The 22,416-nt window shown below is 32.4% G+C and overlaps 1 protein-coding gene across 1 annotated transcript in view; it reads right to left on the bottom strand.

The window, feature by feature from the left end:
• PCDH15 (protocadherin related 15) overlaps nt 1-21,929 on the bottom strand; it is an 822,425-nt gene extending 800,496 nt beyond the window's left edge. The window contains exon 1 of the mRNA XM_081075407.1: nt 21,878-21,929. The gene's annotated coding sequence lies outside the window, so the exon portion shown is untranslated. The remainder of the gene's footprint in view (nt 1-21,877) is intronic.
• Between the last annotated feature and the right edge of the window lie 487 nt (nt 21,930-22,416).

Below are 22,416 nucleotides of genomic sequence, written 5' to 3' on the forward strand. Positions count from 1 at the left end.
GACTAACATAACTAATATATATTTGTATAAAACCATTAATTTATATTAATATATTTATTTCAAATATAGAGTTCAATAACTCTTTGAGGCAAGCTTTCAGATTAATATTATAACTACCATGATTTCTTATAACCACCTCGATTTCTTAATAGTTAACATTTTCAAAATTGGCTCCAGATCTCATTAGAAATAAAAGAAACAACCAAACAACAACAAAAATTAGAGATTCAGCTAAAGTTCCACTACCTTCCCATATATTAAGTGCTTTACCCTTTCTTAAACTTCCACATGTGAAGATCCATGTTTGTTTAGGATAAGTCCCAAATACTGATTCAGTATTTTTTCACCCAGATTCCATATTAAATATCTCACATACCACACCTCTCATTATCATCAACCAACAACAGCTAAAATAGAATATGCATTGTGAAGAAACTCAAAGTACTATTTACCTGGCTACCTTAAATAGACTGGCTTATCATCTCGTATTTCATAGATTAAAATGGGATACAGTAATACAATTTTGTAATGATGGGCCTAAATCAGGGAGAAAAAATATTAAATTATACATTTCCATATAAGAATTACAGAGATGCATACTCGATTTAGGTATCCTTTTGTTAAATTTAAATGACATGTGAAAGAAAACTTAGTCTTTAATGGGGAAAAACACAGGCATTAAAAAAAACACATTTATGTAACACTTGGCACAAATTATGTTTTTTTTGTATAGAATTTAAAGGCACAATATCTAAATGAAAAGAAGAATAATCCTCTAGGTTCTCACCAAGAATATTTCAGATGTGCAATAAAAGTTCCACTGAGAGTTCAGATGAAAATACATAGGCAGAATTGAACTTAAATACAGCATTGACTTCCTCCTGCAAGTTTTCTGACTTTTAAGGACACATTTTAAAAATGAGAAAAGAAGCTCTCTGTGATCTGTGATGATTTTAAATGTCTTTATACTTTTGGGTTTTCTCCAGGGTAAAGAGAACACAATTTGGTTGCTATGTGGGCTCAGCAGCCCACTAACAGGGGCCTTTTGAGGAATAACTCAGCAGGGTCACTACGAATTAAAGAGGAGAGACAAACAGACCTGTACTGCCCTCTGGGAGAATGGATGTAAGAAAGTGGTTTTGCCTATTCTGTGCCTAAAGGTTTATAAATATGGTGTCTCTACAGTTTTTCAGAAGCAATATTTAATTCACTTCCTATTTGAGATCACAGATATGGGTATTGAGTTATTGAGTTAATAGTTTAAAGAGCTTGTTTTATTAATACAATAATTTGGCAGCTTCACACATATTAAGGTATAAAGATAGCATATAGCCCCTTCAACCACAGTGTAGCAAAAAAATCTTTTTCTTTAATTCTTCTTATCTCTTAAATTCCAAATTTGATTCCTGATACAAAGATTTCACAGTTAGTTCACTGAATGAGGCACCAAAATTAATACCAAGATATTTAGAGATAAGAATTTCCACCTCAAAAGCCAATGTAACTAGGAGACTAGTGACCAATAACAGAAATGAATTAGGGTGAACTTCTATTTTTAAAGATTAGCTTGAGTTATCAGAACAATGTAAAATCTATGTCCATCGATTGGTGGTGCTTTTTCACATACCTGTCCAAAACCAAAGTTTGTTGTTGTTGTTGTTTTGTTGTTTTTAAATAATGTATCATTTTTACTGTTGCATGTTTTCTCAAATGTGTGTTGAAGTAATAGAAAGGAATATTCCCAGGTAAATTTTTTAAATCAGATGTAATGTGTTAGTAATGCCAATTTGAAAATATCAGTATTGCTTAAATGTAAGTGCCATGAGGGCAAGGGTTTTTTTTTCTATTTTCTTCATGAATATATCCTCAGAGGTTAGAACAGAGCCTGGCCCCTAGCAGTGGTCACTTGTTGAATCACTGAATCTGCATTATTTGATACCAAATCTGTAAGACAAATTTTTATTTTCGCATTAAAAAGAATTAAAAAGTCATTATTAGCTGTTGCCATGCAGCAGCCTACCCCTCTGTCTCTTCATCCCTGCCCCTAAAGAAAGGAGAGTTTGTGAGATGGATCCTTTCAGGGACTTTGCTTGACCTTTGTGCTTATACTTTATGTCTCCCTGTTTGGCCCACAAAAGATGGTTGGCTAGTCAATGACAGGTAAGATTTCCCATGGCAGGAGGCAACGCAAACCAGATACAGCCACATGGGGACCATATGGGGAACTCCCGGGGTCAATAGAGGTGGGCACAGCCCCCATCTTTCCCCGGCTAAGGAGAGCTTCTGTCTCTGTGGCTGCATTCCTTCCCACAACTTGCAGGGGGAGTGACTCAGTGATGTGCTGTCCATCTATTCATAGGCATAAAGGTTTTGTCTCTTGGGGAAGTACATACCTCCGGAGACTTATGGTTCCACTGCCTGCAGGCAAGGGTGATTGCCTTGAATCAGTTTTCTATTATAATGTGTGGGACACACAGATCTTGAGATTGGCAAGCTTTATCTCCTTTACTTCCTCACCTAACTAATAAAAGCTATGCATTGACCCCCATTGGAGCTCAGCCCTTGAGGCTGGAGTCCCTTGGCCCTGCTTGCACTCTGTTCTTGGCTACTATATTTCTTAATCCTGCTCCACCCTTCTCGCTTCCCACAACTTTCATTGCCTGGGACACAATTAACAACAGATATAAGGAATGGACTTTTAAAAATAACGCTTTTCTAGTACTGTTATAAATAGATATTGGATATATTGTACAATTATTTTTATCTCTTCAGCTAAAATCATTAAAATTTGCTTCATATAACTTGTTATATTTCCTCATTTTTACCTTGAAAAGTAATATCATAGGAACCATGTTTTAAATGTTGAATTTCCCCCATACTCTCATAAACTAAGAAAATATCTAATTCCCCAGAGTTACATTCATACAGATCTTTTAAAGAGCTGGCAAAAAAAAAAAAAAAAAATCTCCTTATGTATGTATATTAAAAAAAAAAAGTTGCAAAACTTAATTAAATTTATTTTAATTCCTCAAGAGGGCAGTGAATAAAAGACCATTTCATCACCACCTACCTGCTAAATGACTAGACTTTCATATAAGCAATGTAGTATTAGGAATCCTGTCCTTTCCAATTATACAGTACCTATAATTATATCTCAAATACCTTTATTTTAGTAATATTTTCTTTTATGAAAAAAGTGAATGTAACACTGGCTAAAGAATATGTTGTTCAGTGACTATACTGTTTTCTATTTTATTGTTTTAAAGTCAAAATGTAAAGCAAAGTCCCCAAAAGGCAATTCTAGTCGGAATAATGATATAATCATTATTTGATCATATGATCATTACTATAGCTAATTAAACTATAGCAACTCAAAGATCTCTTGTAGCAGTTTGGCAGTTAGTTCCATAAGAAGACAACAGAACTGAAAGTGAATTAGTAGGATGTATTGTCACCATAACCATGAGTGGTCAATTAATGTATTTAACTGAAACATGAACTTGGGAGCACTGCTGGCCTCAGAGTGAATAAAGTTCATGCCAAATTGATTATATTTGATATCCAGTTCAATGAGATGCAAGGGAACCCATGGAAAACCAGCTGCAAATTATGCTGGCAGGAGAACTTCCTCTGAAATATTCTGACTTTGCAAGTTGGAGTTTAAAGCCACAGAGGGAGTGTTTTTTTCTATCTGAACCCAATATTATTTTTCTGTTAAACAATCATTCAAGGTGACTGAAGCTAATAGTTAGCCTCTTGAATTTGTTCTGCTTTGTGTTCCAAAACTAAACTCTAACCCTTAAAGGGTACTTAAGCTTCATTTGATGAAATCCTTCGGAATAAAATGAATAAATGTGTTGCAAAAAATTACTTATAAATAAAAACAAAATCAATCAGAACTTCCATCATACACATTTCACTGCTAGTCTAAGGAAAATGAATGTAGAATAAATTTCTAGTAGATCCGTTAATAGGATGAAATCTATGTCTATATCTATATATCTATATATCTATATCTATGTCTATATGCCAAAGGTGCCAAAAAATGTACACAAGTAGACACTTTGGTCAACTTTGCTCAAGCAGTAGTAGTTCTCTGTAATAAGAAGTGTATGGATGCTGATGGTAACAACTTTGTGCCCCTCTTGTAATTGCAGAAGTTAAATGTGACTTGTATTCATCTTTTGTTATTGGTATATACTGAGTATTTTAATATTAACAGTTATTTTCTTTTCTTAAAATGCGTATACCTTGTTGACACCATATATATATATATATATATATATATATATATATATATATGAAATATATGAAATATATATGAAATATATATATATGAAATATATATGTGAAATATATATGAAATATATATATGTGAATTATGTAAATAAATTAAATAGATAGATAGATAGTTGATAGATAGATAGATAGATAGATAGATAGATAGATAGATAGATAGACAGATAGGTAGATGAGATATATTGTAGATTTTTAGTGTAAGTATCCTGAATTCTAATTTAGTTAAATTTGGAGGTTTTTTTTCTAGGCAATATGGAAGCAATGAAGAATGTCTCCCATCAGATCTTTATACTTGGATGACAAGAGGCATCTTGAAGAAAATATAGCTACTCTAAGTAACATTCACCTACATATTTATATACATCATCAGATAGATACCTACATAAAATTACCTTCAGGTAAAGGAAAATAGTAATTTATAAAGTATAGATATTTATATGTTATCGAATATCATTATGCCATAGAAATTCTCAGTCTGGTAAATAAATGGTTTTGAAATACAATGTTACATATAATTAGAAATTTATAATTTTCAAATTATTTTTCATAGCCATGACTTTCTTCAGTAATGAGTCAATAAAGTTATTGCCAATTTTTCATATTTGTGGATTCTAAAAGGAACACAGAACAAGTAAATTATCAATATGGTTTTATTTTAAGCACAATGACTCTATGAGTTGAAAATATGTAAGAAAGGGTCCTAATCAGTTGAAAATTATTTTATGTTTCAGCTTAATTTGCTATCTGGAAAAAATTACTTTATTAATATTTTTTTAAAAAATACAATGGATAATCTAGTTAAACATTATTTGGATTAAAAATGAGGCAGTATCATGAGATTTATTATCTTGTGCATCTCAAAAGGATATGATTACACACTCAAATAAGATTTATTACTATGATCACAATGTGAAATTTGGGGTTCTAAGAATGATTAAAAAAAATAGTAAAAAGGATGTCCTGAAAACCTCCTTTCTGTTTTTTTTTTTTTCTTTTAAGTATATAATTGATTCAACTTTGTGGGGTCATTATTTCTGAGCATTTACATTCTCAAACAGCTCTAGTGAGGTATGATCAACATGCAATAAACAGTACCCATTGAAACTTCATCATGTGTACATGCCTGTGAAGCCATCACCACAGTAAAGATAACGAAAATAACAATTGCTCAAAAAGGAGCAATTGTCCTCCCTCCCTCACCCCTCCCCCACCCCAGGAAATCAATGATCTGCCCTCTGCCACTACAAGTTAATTTACATCAACAGAATTATTCATAAGTGGAATCACACAGTGTACATTCTTGTACTCCATGGTGTGGGTGTCCATTGGTTGTCTATTCACTGGTGAGGTCACTGGGGTATTTTCCAGTTTGGGGCTTGCTGTGGTCTGAATGTGTCCCCTCCAAATTTACATATTAAAACCTAACAACCCCTTGTGAATAGGATTAGTGTCCTTATAAAAGGCATCCCTAGCAGGACTCCCTAGCAGCTTCCACCATGTTAGGACACAGGGAGAAGATGCTGGCTATGAACCAGAAGTGGGGCTTTCACTAGACACCAAATCTGCCAATGTCTTGAACTCAGATGGACTTCCCACCTACAGAGTGTGAGAAGTAACTGTCTGTTGTGTGTAAACCCCCAGTTTATGGTATTTTGAAATAGCAGCCAGGATGTACTAAGACAGGACTATTCCAAGGAAGGCTACCATGAATCCTCATACAGGTCTTTGTAAAACACACACTTATATTTACCCAACTGTAGAAACACTGGATGGCATGATGTGTGTCCATTTAGCTTTTTTTTGTTTAAGTTTTCATTAAATGCATTAGGGTCACATGGGTTAAAAATTATATAGGTTTTAAGTGTACAATTATACAACAGATCATCTGTATAATGCAGTGTTTACCACCCAGAGTCAATTCTCCTTCTAGCACCACATATTTGACCCCCTGTACCATCTTTTATAATCTCGCTCTCCCCCTTATCCTCTGGTAACCACTAAACTCTTTTCTTTGTCTATGAGTTTTTGCTAGTTTGTTTGTCTTATTAATTGGTTGTTTTCAGTTTTATATCCCGCATATGAGTGAATTAATATGGTTCTTGACTTTTTCTGTCCTATTTATTTTGCTTAGCATAATAATCTCAAGATTCATCCACATTGTCACAAATAGCAGTAATTCACCTTTTCTTATGACTAAGTAATATTCTATTGCATATACCATACATATCTTTATCCAATCATCTATAGAAGGACACTTATTTCCATGTCTTAGCAATCATGAATAATGCCGAAATAAACATATGAGTACATATATCTTTACAAATCAATGTTTTCTGATTTTGGGGGTAGATACCCAGAAAAGGGATTGCTGGGTCTTATGGTAATTATATTCTTACAGAATTTCTGTTCTTTTTTAATGAGTAGCATTCTTCTACCTATGACATCTTCTATGTTAGAATATTAAGCTATTTAGCTGGGAGACAAATCCAAGTGCCTGGTGTCAGGGAGTAAGTGACAATTTAAATTTTTAAAAAAGGGTTTGGGCTATTGACACTGAATGTAAAGAGACACATTCAGTCAAATAAACACCCTCATCTATATTCTTCCTTAGAGTAGGGTTTGAGGAGGAAAAGCACAACCAATGAATTATCATTGATTTTTACAACTTTATTTATAACAAAAAGAATGAAAACCAAAAGCCATGATGAGCTGGATAATGAAATGGATGGTGAACACACAATGCAATATATAGATGATGTATTATAGAATTGTACACTTGAAACCTATATAATTTTATTAACCAATGTCACCCCAATCAATTTAATTTAAAGCAGATAAAAATATGGATGTCTGTGTGTGTGCAAATTTATGTCTTTTATCAAATAGTTCTTAGACATATCCAATCCATGAAACCAGAATCTCAAGAGACTAAAGTATTTCCATTGCATTGAATCAGTGATGGGGCAAATTTTAAAAGTTCCATGTTTCAAAGAGTTTTAAGACAGAAACAGGCTTTAAAGCAAGTGTGAAGATGCAAAAAGATGCAGTGAAGTGATTAGCCAAATTACTTATTTTTTGAAATATTTTAAAAGTAATCATTTCTTAGTGCAATATTAATTAAAAATAAATATGATCCTGGTGCACTGAGAACTGAAGGTCAATCTAATTATTTACACATCAATAACTATTTTTTGTTACCATTTTCCATTTCAAAGTTATTAAATGTTTGTTTAAAAGTCTTGATTCAATTACATATTTGGTTTAAAATAAAGCATTAATTATATCCAATTTTATACAATATGCCACACTAGGTCTCTATTAACTCTGTTTATCTGCCTTAATAGCCCTGATAATTTCAAACACACACACACACACACACACACACACACACACACACACACACATTTATGAGATTGATTGATTTGTTCTCTTGGCTCCCAAAATGTCAGCATCTTAAGAGCATAGATTTTACTTTACCCACAGCTGTATTGCTAGCAGCTGACACAATAAATGAATGAAGGAACTAGAAAATTAAATACTTAAATAGATGTGATGAAGAAAAAGCCATTGGTTCTTGGGCTAACAGCAGAATAACAGCACTAGACCAGGAATTATTCTATTTCTGTTAGGTGCTACCGTGTTTCCCTGAAAATAAGACCTAACCGGAAAATAAGCCATAGTATCATTTTTCAGGATGACATCCCCTGAACATAAGCCCTAATGTGTCTTTTGGAGCAAACCTGAATATAAAACTAGGTCTCATTTTTGGGTAAACATGGTAAAGAGAATTTCATACTTGTAATGGCTTCAAGAAACGGGAGGGAAAACATACTGAATTTGAGCGTTGACTCTCAGGAAGCACTCAGGTCACTGTAGTTTTGATAGGGATAATAGAGGCTATTTGGAAAACGTTTAATTTTTACCACAACATAATTCTGCCACATCAAAATCATGCTATTAAGAGCTACGGATGTAGCACAAAAAAAGACTTGCTTGTTTTGTAACTACTCTGGTGGGAATAAAGTGATGATTTAGAATATATGAATTTTTGCTAGCTTGATCACAAAGAGATTAGAGGGATAAAAATGGAACCCGGTAGTGAGGGGATACAGGTAAAAGAAGTTGGGTAGTAATAAAAAAGACCTTCCTAGGTGCTTTATAAAGGTATAACAATACAGTAAAATAATAATTAGCATAAAAGCAATATAATTTAAAATAATTGCATACTCTTTTAGACAATAAATATGCTCACATTTGGCTAATTGTAAGATGGATAGAGGTTGTATTTGTTTGTTTTGTGGTTTTGTTCTGTTGTTTGTTTTTTCGGTGATGGGTTTTGCTTCTTACCATTTCATTTATTCTGAATCATGACAGTATGATCCTGTAAGAAAATCCCTGGAAAGCAGCCCCAGTGGAGACTACATTGAAAAAAGAACAATATCTTAAGAACATGATAGTTCAAGAGTTAAAGGTAAATGTGGATGTTTTACACCCCTGGCTGGTGAGTCTGGAGCATCGTGTTATGCTTATCTTATAAATAGTAAATAAGAAATGTAACACTCATAAATTTTCTACAGTTTAGTGTTTGGAAGAGTTGACTAACTTCACCCAAACATACTCAAACAAAGAACACACACACCCCTATAATCAGCCAATATCTTTCTCTGCCTCTCTGGTTCTCTGCCTTGTCACTGGTTGTTTGACTTAATAGGAAGTTATTTTCAGAATCAACAGTTCATTTAGATACATTCTCTAGCATTGGTTTTATTTACCTCAAATAAATAGACCGGTCATTACTCTGTAAAATTAAGAGAAACATGAATGTTAGTATATTAAAAGATCTACATAAATATGACAATCCATTTATAGTTAATAATGGGAAATATTCCTTCTGTATTTTTTTACTTTTATAATGAGGATAGTTTTCCATCATCCAGGAAAACATTTCCTTATTGATTTCTAAGCTTTTAAAATGAAAATATTTGGCTTTTCTTATTAACTGCCCAATATCTGATTTAAGAGAAAGATCAATATCCTGTGTTTAGAGTTCTGCACCAGGAAATATATCTAATAATTATTAGATATTTTACAGTCATTGCTTTCAGTCTTTTACTTACCTCATGAATGATAGAACTATTATATTTCTCAATTTTCCTTCCTCTATATTCTACTTATGTTGTAAAAACAGATCTTTCAGAGAAATAAATGGGATTTTGCTATTTCTGTCCACATTTCTAAAGTAATGAATAATTGTATACACATCTTAAATTACAACTTAGTATGTATACAAACATATAATTTTAAGTTATGCTTTTGAAATTATAAAATGTTAATTCATTTATAAATCTCTTTAGTGAGAATATTTGAAAACTTTGCTCTGTACTGCACTTATTAGTATGCACTGTCAAACTGCTAACAAAATCCCAAGAGAACCTACACAAAGAAGTAGGGTGGGCAGAACTCAGGCAAATGCACCGCCTACGTATTTATATCTGACTGAGAGGTATCACACAACTAGAAATAGGCAGGCAGTCAATTAGAACACCACTTCATTTGTAGTTCTGGACTGAAGCCAATCTGCCAAAACATTTAAAACTGATGAATCCAGAAATCTCTATGTCTGTTCCACTCCCCTTGGGATCTTTGGGGAACACAACACGTCAACAGGTATTTGCAATTATTAATGAAGCCATATGAACATTTCTATGGTGAAGAGATACAATTAAAAAAAAAGACTATAGGTCTACAGTTCTTACTGTATATACCCTGTTTCCCGGAAAATAAGACCTAGCTGTACAATCAGCTCCAATGCATCTAGTGGAGCAAAAATTTTTTTAAGAGTTGGTATATATTACATTATATTAATTATATTATATTATATTATATTATATTATATTATATATTATTCTTGGTCTTATAGTAAAATGAGACCGAGTCTTATATTAATTATTGCTCCAAAAGGTGCATTAGAGCTGATAGTCCAGCTAGGTCTTATTTTGGGGGAAACATGGTAGATTTACATAAACAAACTTGCTATAGTGTTAAATTTTTTTAATTAAAAGGATATTGGGGTGACAATTTTTAGTATGTAGTTTATTGGGGTAACAATTGTTACATAGGTTTTCAGGCGTAAAATTCTGTAATACATCATCTATATATGACATTGTGTTTTCACCACCCAGAGTCAGTGTTTAAATTTATAAGTTGAAAATCTAACTATATCTCTCTGTCACCCTAATTAATTGATTTATATGCAAGTCCATTTACAATCTAGTCTGATCATTCCTCTGTCAAAACTATTTTAACAGAATATAAAGAAAACAGAAGTCAAGGAGTGTGATACCTCCAGTGTTATTCTGTTTTCTTAGGACTGCTTTAGCAATCCAAGAACTTTTGTGATTGCATACAAATCTGATGATCTTTTTTTGTTGTTCTATTTTTTTTAATGCTGTTGGGTTTTTGATGGGGATCACATTAAATCTGTACATTGCTTTGGGTAATATGGATATATTAACTATATTGATTCTTCCAATCCATGATCTTCGAATATCTTTCTATTTCTTTGTATCCCCTTCAATTTATTTTAATAATGTCTTATAGTTTTCATTGTATAAGCCCTTCACATATTGTACTAAGTTTATTCATATGTATTTTATTCTTTGTGTTTAATTGCAAATATATGTGTGTGTATATATATATATATATATATATGTGTGTGTGTGTGTGTGTGTGTGTGTGTGTATGTATGTATATATATATATATATATATATATATATATATATATATATATTCTTTTTTTAATATAGTTTTCTGAAATTTCATTCTTAGTATAGAGGAACTCAGTGGACTTATGTACATTAATTTTGCATCCTGCAACTTAATTGTATCTGTTTATTGTGACAATACTTGAAAGAGCATGGTCTTGGCAAAAAGACAGACACGCAGACTAATAGAACAGAACTGAGAACACAGAAATGAACTCACAGATATATGGGCAAATATTTTTTGACAAAAAAGCCCAAAACATACAATGGCGAAAATAAAGTCTGTTTAATAAATGGTGTTAGGAAAATTGGAGAGCCATGTGCAAAAAATGAAACTAGACAACTATCTGTCAACATATACAAAAATTAACTCAAAATGAATCAAAGACAAAACATGAGACCTGAGACAATAAAGAGCATAGAAGAAAGCATAGGTACTAAACTTATGCACCTCGGTTTCAGAGAAAATTGTATGAATTTGACCTCAAAGGCAAAGGAAATAAAAGCAAAAATAGATGAATAGGACTAAATTAAAGTACAAAGCATCTGCCCAACAAAAGAAACCAACAAAAGAAACAAAACAAAGGGCAACCAATGGAATGGGAGAAGATATTTGCAAACAACACCTTTAATAAGGGGCTAATATCCAAAATATATAAAGAACACATACAACCCAACAACAACAACAACAACAACAACAACAACACAACAACAACAAAACAATCCATTTAAAAAATGGTCAAAGGACCTGAACAAACACTTTTTTCGAGAGGACAAACAGTCAACCAATATATTTTTAAAATGCTCAACTCCAATAGCTATTAGGGAAATGCAATTCAAAACCACAATGAGATACCACCTCACACTTATTAGAATGACTATTATCAACAAGACAAGTAATAACAAGTGTTGGAGAGGTTTTTGAGTAAAATAAATCCTCATACACTGCTAGTGGTTAGTGGCACTGTGGTTAGTGGCTAGTGGTACAGGCACTGTGAATACAGTGCAGAGATTCCTCAAAAAATTAACAATAGAATTACTATATGACCCAGCAATCCCTCTTCTGGGTATCCACCAAAAAATCTTAAAATGTTTATCCATAAAGATATATGTACCACTATGTTCATTGCTGCGTTAGTCCTGATGGCCAAGACTTGAAGATAACCAAAGTGTCCTTCAATAGTTTATTGGAGAAGAAGACATCACACACACACACACACACACACACATACACACACACACACACACACATGAATATTACTCAGCCATAAGAAGAGATGAAATACTGCCATTTGTGACAATATGGATGGATCTTGAGATTATAATCCTAGGCAAAATAAGTCAGACAGAAAAAGTTAAGCACCACATGACTTCTCTCATACGCAAGATATAAAACTGAAAGCGACAAACAAACAAATAAAAACTCATAGACACAGGCAATAGTTTATTGGTTACTAGATGCTAAGGGGCAAGAAAGAGTGGTAGAAGAGGGGAAAGGGAGTCAAATATATGCTGATGGAAGAAAAACTGACTCTGGGGGAAGATATACAATGCCATATATAAATGATGTATTGTAGAATTGTACACTTGAAACCTCTATCATTTGACTAACCAGTGTCACTCAAGTAAATTTAATAAAAATAACAAAAATAAAATAAAAATAAAGTGCTTGCTGTAGGAGTTTTCAAAGATTCAAAAATGTACTGAAAATCATATAATTATTCATGTAAAACATCCTAAATTTTATAAAATGATAATATTTTTGGGAGAAAAAATTATAGACCAAAGAGCAATGCAGTATAATTTTAAATTAAATGGGAATAAATTATGCAATGCAATCTAAATACTAAGCATGACTAAAAAGACATTTATTTTAGGAAAATTAATAGAAGTTTCATTTGAATATTTAGAGTGCTTATCATGAAACACTATTTAAAAGTGATGGATTCCATATATAAGATTAAAGAACTGACCTTTTCCTCTTTTGATTTTAGTCTAATTTTTTTTCTTCAGTGAAACATAGGAAAATAAAATGAAACTGTCATACTCCAGACAAAATTATAACTTATTGCCACTCAACAATGGAAAATAAATAAGTTTTTTAACTTGTATATATTTTTTTAAAAAAAATCTCCAAGTAGAAATAATATTCTGTTACCCTACAATCAATATTTGGTATTCTAGAATTCCATTTTTAAATGTTTGTTCAAGTCTCTGATTCTTTAAACACTGTCCTCGATGAATACTTTTTAAATAGCTTCTTTGGAGTTTTAATTGACATGACATGCAAATGAATTTCACAGATAGAGTGTATAGTTTAACAAATTTAACATATGTAAACACCATGAAACTATATCACAACGGAGATAATGAACATATCCATCACCTCCAGAAATTTCCTCATGCCCCTGGGTAACCACTCCCTCCTCCTGCTCCTCTATGCATTCTCCATTCCCAATCACTGATCCCTTTTTCTGTCACTGTAGATTAGTTTGTGATTTCTAGTATTTCTATCAATGAGAACATACAGCATGAACTATTTTTGTCTGGCTTCATTCACTCTGCATAATTATTTCAAGATTTATCCATATTATTTGGATATATCAATACTTCATTCCCTTTTCTTGTTGATATCCATTGCATCAATATAGAACTTGTTTATATGATCATCTGTCGATGGCCATTTGAGTTGTTACTAGTTTAGTGCTACGGCAACTAAAACTCCAGTGAACATTCATATAATTTTTGCATAAACATGTGGTTTTATTCCTTTCCAGTAAACAATCAAGAATGGAAAAGCAGAGTCATATGTTGAGTGTATGTTTAACTATTTTTAAAAACTGACAAGCTGATTACCAAAAACAGCTTGCCATTTTATAAATTTTAGAATTTCTAATAAGTAATGGAACAGCACTGTGGTTTTAATTTACATTTCATTAATGATGTTGAGTATCGCTTCATATTCTTATTCATTCATATATCTTTTGGGTTACATATCACTTGGGTACAGTGTTTGTTCAAAGATTTTGCTTTTATTTTATTGGGTTGTTTTCTTATTGAGTTTCGAGAGTTCTTTGTATATTCTGAATGCATGCCAGATGTATTTATTAGATTTAAGAAGTACAAATAAATTCTTCCAGATTCTGGCTTGACTTGAATGCTTCTAATTGTATTGTGAGAATACCATTAGAATATGGCCTATTTTATTAAATGTCCAATGTGATACACTTGACACAATGTCATATAAATTATGTTTCCAATAAGCAATATATATGGATATATCTACATCACAAAGAAAACCAAGTTAAGTGTAATATGCATCAGTGACCCGGCTCATTGAAAAACTGATGATTCAAAATCTATGAACTCCCATATTTTTACTACTAGTACAAACAATCATCAGCAAAGTACAATAGGTGAGAACGGTCCTTGATGTAAGAGAGACCTTTGTTCAATGTCAGTTCTGCTAATCATGTATAATCTGTCTACTTTCCTCACATGTACAAAAGTGGGGGAAAAGGAAATAATGCCTCTTTTATGGATTGTTGGTAGAATTGAATAATATAATCTATATGAAAGTGCTTACATGTTAGGTGTTTCAATATCAACTAACAGTGATGATGACATTGAAAATCCAACATTGCCTAAAATATGCACACATAAAGATATAATTCACATAAAAATAAAGGTAAGACATATCTGAATTGTAAAATGTCTTGAATAGCTATTTACAGATATCAGCCATGCTCTGGGTGCACCAAATTAGGACAAAACAGAGACACTCTAACACTTTTTCTCCAAATGAGCGAGGAGCCTGATAAGTTCATACATAGGAAATTCACCTTGTCCTATACTAGAACAACTTGGGATCCTCAAGGAGTCTCAAATTTCTGTGGTACATCATCTGTAATGATGTAGGTCCTAGGGAATAATCCCGATAAGCTTCAGGGCAGATAAAAGAGAATGTGTAGGTAAGGTTATAATGTATTAAATATATTGAACCAATAATTCTTACAAATTTTAAAAGAGAAAATGTATGAAAAAAATCAACTTTATTTCTTGTGAGGGGAAAACCCCTAAAGTTTCAAAATACCATTTATATTTGGGAAGGCAAAGCATTTCATAGCCAAGCTTCACAGCATACATAGGAGTAAAATGATAATAATAACTATTGAGCCAAGGTCACATCAATTTTAACCCCTCATTTATTTAACAACTGATTAAAGTACAAAAATAAAAACGCAGTTTAGAAAGATTGCCCTTGGTTATACTGTTTGGGCTGCGGGGCTGTATATACTCAGAAAAATGTGCCTTATACTCAGATATTGCACAAACACAGCTCAAGGCAGTCTCTAGTCTTTGAAGTGGAAAGGTCAGTTTGATAAACTCAGATGATATAAACTCAATGTGATTATGAATCCTTGGTAAAGAATTTCAAAATAAAAATAATGTTGCCATCATGAAGTGTACCTGGTAAAAGATATCATGGCTTTACATAAATAGAGCTCAAAAGAAGAAAGCTGATATAGCTTTAAATATACTTATTTAAGAAGCATGATTAAGGCCATAGGATACCAAAAATATTTTAAAACTGTGAGCTACCTTACTGAGATTAATATCTAATTTGGCAAGTAAAACAAAACAAAAACATGCAAATAATATATAAATTTCAATGAAGACTAAAACTATACATGAGTGCTTAAATTCATTGATGGCAATATCCACTTAACAGATACCACATGGATTTCTGCTGGTTATGACAAGGATGGGGAAGTATTAAAGGAAGGTTCTGAGGCCCTGTGTACTATATGGCTTATTGAAATAACATTTTTCTCATGTTACATGGCTGCCAATCACAGATCATTATGAAGTTAAAGATAGAAGACTAGAACACCTCAAGAGACCATGAGGTGAATGGGAAGTGCCAATCTACTTCAGATACCATTTGTCTTTATTCAACAAAAATATTCATAATTGCCCAGAACTTTACAGAATGCACAGTGGTTGGCCTGTAACAGGTGATCATCTAAACTAATTGCAGTTTTGCCTTTATTGCTTCCAACAACTCCAGATAGACTTTCTTAAAACTTACCTAATCTAAAATTCTCTTCCTCTCTCTCTCTCTCTCTCTCTCTCTCTGGAAGATTACAGCTGCAAGAAATCCAATCTTAATTGAAATACAATTCTACTCTTATTAATTATAAATAAAATACATGAAATATGTCCTCATGGTAAAAGAATAAACAAGTCAAGAGACAAAAAGGGAGTGTATCAGGAAAACATACTATCAGAAGGTACATCTCACATTGGAAATGAGTCTTTTTGACCTATGTCCAAATTCACTCCAGAACATAAAGGAGGTAATTGAAAAATAAGTTATTAACACTTGACAAAATTTAAAAGTCAGCTGAAAATTCATTATGAGCTTCTCACATGCCTTCTGGGTACTAGACCATCACCACCTCTAGTCTACCCAGAACATCATTATATCTGAGAAAATTTGAGATACATTTTAGAGGGAATGCTGAGAAGAGGAACAAGGAAAATTTCTCTTCCAACATACAAATTAGTTTGATAGAGTGCTTCAGTAGCCTTCCTAGTTACGTCAGTCATTGTACTGGGATAGAAGAATGGTCTTCACACTCAAATTATCATAAAAACAACTGAACCTATAGAATTCAGATCTACTGATCTCCCATTTGACTGATATTAATGAGATGGAACATAAAAATTTGGGCTACCTCTTTTCTATTCTATGGTATTTGTGAGAAGAAAAATTAGGATGACAGAAGAATGACAAAAACAAACTCAGAGATGGAAGATCTATTATATAAGAAAGGGTAACATCAAGGGTAGAGTATATCCACTTGCCTTCACATACCCTTGTGGACTCTGGAAGCTACGTCAAAGTTTATTGTTGTCAAAGACAGGGAAGCTCTGAATTTTAGATTCTATCAGTGTCATAAACATTATCTTACCCGAGAATCTAGCAAACGACTGGATCAGAAGGATGGGTATTTGCAGCAAGAAAAGGTGTCCTTGCAGAGGGCTATAGAGGGTGTCTCACTCATCACTCATAACAACCAATGCAACTCAGAGTAAGACATCATCACAGAACAAGGTATAGATCCCTACTGAGCCCTAATGAAGACCACAAATCATACAGAGTCTCAAACTTCAGATGCAAAGACACATGGAGACAGAAATGTCATATCAAAGGCTAGAAAACAAAATGTGTAAAGCCACAGTTGTGTTTAGAGGTCTTCACACTATATTTCATACTTCTTGTTCCAAACACCACCACACACACACACACACACACACACATACACAGATACTTCTTCTAAACACAGAGTGATTTTGTATCTAAGGGAGACTGCATAGTTGGTTTGATTATATTTTGATCAGTTTATTTATTTATCCACTCTAGCTAAGATAACTATGGAGAGTTGAGATATAGGTCAGATTAGTTACAGTCTACAGGGAAATTCCATTTTCTTGGAAGAGCCAAAGTTTGATTTTGCCAATAAAATCATGTGTTCTAGTTACAAGGATAATGTGAACTCATAAAGAATAGTATGACAAGGAAAACAAGGTTGTCTAATTAAAAATCGCAACAAAAGCAAAGAGTAGTTGGAAAAAGGGATAGTATCATCTGTGTCAGTGGAAGACAGTACACTAAATTTTCCAAAAAATTCAAAGAAAAGGTTAAAAACAAATCATTAAAGAAAAAACAGTGAGATGGAAAATTGATCAGGGAAAGATTTCAATCCACAAATTGAAGGAAATAAAGGAAAAGGGAGCAGGAGAGAAAGATCATGGAAAAAATAAATTGTGAAAGAAAAGCTTCCTTATTTAAAGATCACATTTTAAAAAGTGAGTTTCCAGACAACTTAATGCATATTATATGAGACACATCCTTCTGGAATTTTCAAATGTTAGTGACAAAGAATGACAGAAACTTGAGAGGAAAAAAACAGTCAAAGAAATAGGAATGAGGTTGGCTACTAAACTGTCTACGTCATTAAATACTGGAAAATACGAGTATTATACAAACATCTAAAAAACCCAGAATAGAAAACTGTCACAGCTTAAAATTATTCCGTCAAATATGTTGTTTATATATTCTATTCTAGCATATGTGTGCGATGCTCATAGAAGACTAATATTTTGAGAGATACAAAGATGCAGACAATAATAGAAAAAGGTATCCTTTCTAAATAATGCACATGAAGACAAAGAAATATAATAATAAAGAATAAAAATAATTAGAATATGTGTACTGTAATGTACTAAAAATGAGATATTTAACAGTTAATGTTTCTGTGATTGCTATTAATTAGATAGACCATTTAATAAGCTTTTACTAATTGCCAGACATTTTGTTAAGCTCTAACAAAGAATTAATCTGTGCATCTTTTGTGTATGAGAAAACCCATAACATTTATACCAGTCAAAATATGGATATTTCTGAATACGGATACAACTTTAAACAAGCACTCAGATTAAACCTGGTTCTTGACAGATGCTTAAAATGTAACTATGTGTAGAAGAAAATCAGTTTAAAAATTCTATATACCTTATTTGGTTGAGATATGTCAAACATGTCTCTTCTCACTGTAGCGTGCATGCCTGATCATTGCAAAATCAACAGTTTTAAGAACCTCTTTGCCTCTGATAACAAATCATTTTAATAAATTATCAATTAATTTCTTAACAACTACTTTCATAAAGTATACGTATATGATATGGCCATTTTGATTATTAGGATTCCAAAGCATTTTTTTAAATTCCATAGCATTTTTGTATCATCTATCTCATCTTATGAAACATGACCAATCCCACCAGAAACTTGCCATCTAACTAAAGAGACAACATTAATGTAATGCAAAGTCAATGCATAATGTACATTAATAAAGCAATGTATGACTTAGTGCTATTAGATGAAAAATGATTTCTAATGTGCGGTTATTTATAGAGTATTCATGATCAGGATAACATTACTTTGGGTTAGCAAGGCTATAATGTTTAGGGAAGAATTAGTAGGAGTCATAATTCACAAGATCTTAAATGATGGGCAATGTTGGTATAGTGGAATCTAGAAGTCACTTTATAAACAAGATAAGCCAAAATAAGCAAAGGTAATGTGGGCTGGGGGAGGAGGATGTAACATAGGAAAAAGGAGACACAGAATTAGAAGGTAATTCAGACTGACCAGAAAATCAAGCTTCACAGTCAAAACATTCTAAAGTTCAAATATCTAGTACATGATTGTGTATCTTGCAAGTTATAACCAGTATGAGACAAAAATATATTTTATTTTAAGTATTAAAAATTCACTTATCCCAATGGCCAACTAGAAACAAAGGTCCATAAAGAAATAAAACATATGACAACTAAATGAAGGTAGGCTGTTTATAATGAAGAGTTATAAAAATGAGATAGATGCAATTAGCCAAAGCTGTCATCTCCTGCTTGCTTTGTGTCCTTTGGGCTTGAATGTAAGAAGTAGTGAATGTCAAATATGCTAGAAAGCTCTGTAAGCCTGCTGTAAGTACAAGCACTGATTAAAGAACTGAATACTCAATGTAACCGCAGATTTCCTTTTCATTTATCTGCTTCTCAGAATACTAAGTATTTTCTTATCTCCATCACTTTCAGAAGTTCCCTTGCTATGGGCCTATCCATACATATTCATTTTGACAGCAGAATCAAGAATAAAAATTCAGATAAGAAAACATGATGTGCATTGCCTTTATCTTTTTAAATATGGCACATACACAAAAGTAGACATACAAAGACAGCTTCATAGAATGCACAGTAAAAACAAGCACACACACTGTATCTTTATTTTTATCCTGATAAGCATAGAGCAATCATACACGCTGATTATTTGGGTTGTGGATACTCTTAATTCCCCTTACTTCTCCTAAAATTCAATAGCAAAACAACCCACCTATAAGAAATCCTAGATTTACTGAGTAGGTGATTATATTTGTACAGATTATTTCTGCCCCACTGCCAGTGGGATACGGCAGTGGGAACATTGGTTCAAACCCACAGATAGACTTTTAAAGTCACAGCAGTTCTTGAGCCATCTGCATGAGTTTTTGTTGCACACTCAAGTACCTCAAAGACAGGAGATGAATTCTGTATTTGAGTAGATTCTTTTACCACTACTGTGCTTTGCAAGTACTGTTCTCTGAACATCTCAGAGAAGACGGTTTTGCCACTTTGCATTCCCTGGTGCACTTCATTTGTCATGGACTAATACAATCCCTTATACATTTTAACTGTGTTATACCAACTAACAGAATGCCTAAACAAGGCAAGACATTTCTTGTGGAAAATCTTTTGGTTAATTTGGGATTGTTTTACTGCACGGTGCTTTTCTATTTACATCATTCATTACATCAAGGATTGAATGGATAATTAATTCTTACTGTTTTTAGGTATAGTTTCACTGGGAAAGACAAGCTGAATATGTCTAGGTATTTTTTAGCCACAGTTCCTCTACTGTAATTTTAAAATTTGTATTACCCACAGTAATAAGTTAATTAAAATATCTAAGGATATCAAAGGGTATTTTTAAAGAAACAAAAACAGTTAAATATAAATGCAAATCAGTTATTTGTCATTTAGTTTTGAAGTTTACTGTTCTGTATTCAATTAAAAATATGCATATAGAGCTATACTCATAACACATTCACATGTAATTCTGCCTCCTCCCAAAACCAGAGGAAAAACAGCTGAGAAATACGAGGCTCAAAGATTCCAAATTCTTGTACTCAGCTGTTGAATTTTATGAACATGCCAATGAAAATCTAAGAACAAAAATATGTCTAAAGTAATGAACCTCAATAGTTGTTCCTTGATTTATTTTTTACACTAAGGAGTAATTAGCTTTTCTAGCAAAAATGTAGCTCACCACTTTGAATTTTTATATTGAAGTTTTATTTGTAATTTGAACCCCATGGCACTGCAATCAGATCTTTCAAAAAATTATTGTGTCCTGTCATTCAACATTCCTAAAAGACAGGGCCTAGAGGATTGACATTTACTTTTGAAATTTCAACATCTCTGCCCTCCCTTCCTCCATCCTTGCTTTTAACAAGCACTCAGGCAAAAGTACACTCACAAGAGTCTCTTCAGAGAGAAACAGAGCTGCAATGAATGTATTTGCATATCAAAATGCTTTTGTTGTTCAATAAAAACATTTCCCCCACAATATATCCAGGGATAAACAATATTTCACCATTAACACGTAGTCTTAGAAAATACATAAATTCAATTTAGCATCAGTCACTTTTTAGTGACTCAGATAAATCATTATATATTAAGAATAAAGTGCTATGTGTTGTTGTTGTTGTTGTTGTTGTTGTTGTTGTTGTTTTAGTGAAATCTTTCAGTCTTTTAACAGCACTCCACACTCAGATTTTAGATTTTATGTTTTTCCTGACGTTGATAAATTCAAATTTCCCATGGTTTTTGTCTTTGTGGCTGTTGGATTTGAACAACTGTCTCTACATGAGTTTCTTTCAATGAATCAGTTGCTACATCTCAGTTGCCTTTTGGTATGTAACAAGAAAGTCTTTGTTGGATGGCAGAAAGCCTATGTCCACATGGGTGGATTTTCAATAAAACAAAAGAATAGTCACAAAGCAATTGCCAACATATAGATGATGCTTGTAACTGGGATCTCAAAACCAACAATTTACTTATCATTTTATTTATGAGATACAACTCCTACTTACTAAACTATTGACATGAGGCCTTAAATATAAACTTCAACATAAAATAAAACATACTATACCTTATTTGTAGGTCTTAAGCATAGTATTCAGAAACATGACAATGCAAATTCCTATAAATAGAAACAACAGATGAGTTAAACGCATTTTTAAATTTGAATCTGAACAACAACTATGTAATTAAGGGAAAACTATTGTTAACTACCAAATATGTCCTTATAACATCTGTTACTGACATACTTTTTAATTGATTTCCATATTATTACAAAGAAACAAATATAATGTGTGTCTATACCATTAAAAAGTGTTATTTCTGATTAATTTTTTTAGTAACAACACTTTCAGGTGTTTTTAGGTCCAGATATTGAATAATTTTGGAAGTCGCTTTTTTAAATTTCACAGGAAATATGAAGATAACAGAAAAGGGACATTGTGGTTAGATTTGATAAATAAGATGTTTGAACTAAACTGAGCAATAAATATACTTAAACACATATACTAAAAACATATACAATGGTTACACCTGAGGAATAAAACACTTTACAGATAAATGTTCTTATTTCTATATGAAAACTCAATGTTTATTTATTTAAAACTGCAA

Source organism: Rhinolophus hipposideros (assembly GCF_964194185.1).
Source record: "Rhinolophus hipposideros genome assembly, chromosome: 15".
Taxonomy (NCBI): domain Eukaryota; kingdom Metazoa; phylum Chordata; class Mammalia; order Chiroptera; family Rhinolophidae; genus Rhinolophus; species Rhinolophus hipposideros.